Here is a 249-nt window from a genome sequence, read left to right on the forward strand (position 1 = left end):
GCATGTTAATGCTGAGGGCGACAACACTGAACACAGATGCATGCACAGATGTGTCTTTTTTGGAATCAGGCTTGTATGACTATGGATGAAGAAATGCTTTATTATGATAATATGCCTACATTTAAGTCAACTCAAAAACACAAACACAAGTTTTACCTTGAATTTCTGCCTTTACTTGTGACTGATTTTGTTTTCCTCGTCAGTCGTGCCTCACTGATCTCCTGTCTGTTTTCTCTCTGCAGGTCCAGG

Source organism: Chelmon rostratus, chromosome 12 (genome assembly GCF_017976325.1).
Source record: "Chelmon rostratus isolate fCheRos1 chromosome 12, fCheRos1.pri, whole genome shotgun sequence".
In the NCBI taxonomy this organism is placed as follows: Eukaryota; Metazoa; Chordata; class Actinopteri; order Chaetodontiformes; family Chaetodontidae; genus Chelmon; species Chelmon rostratus.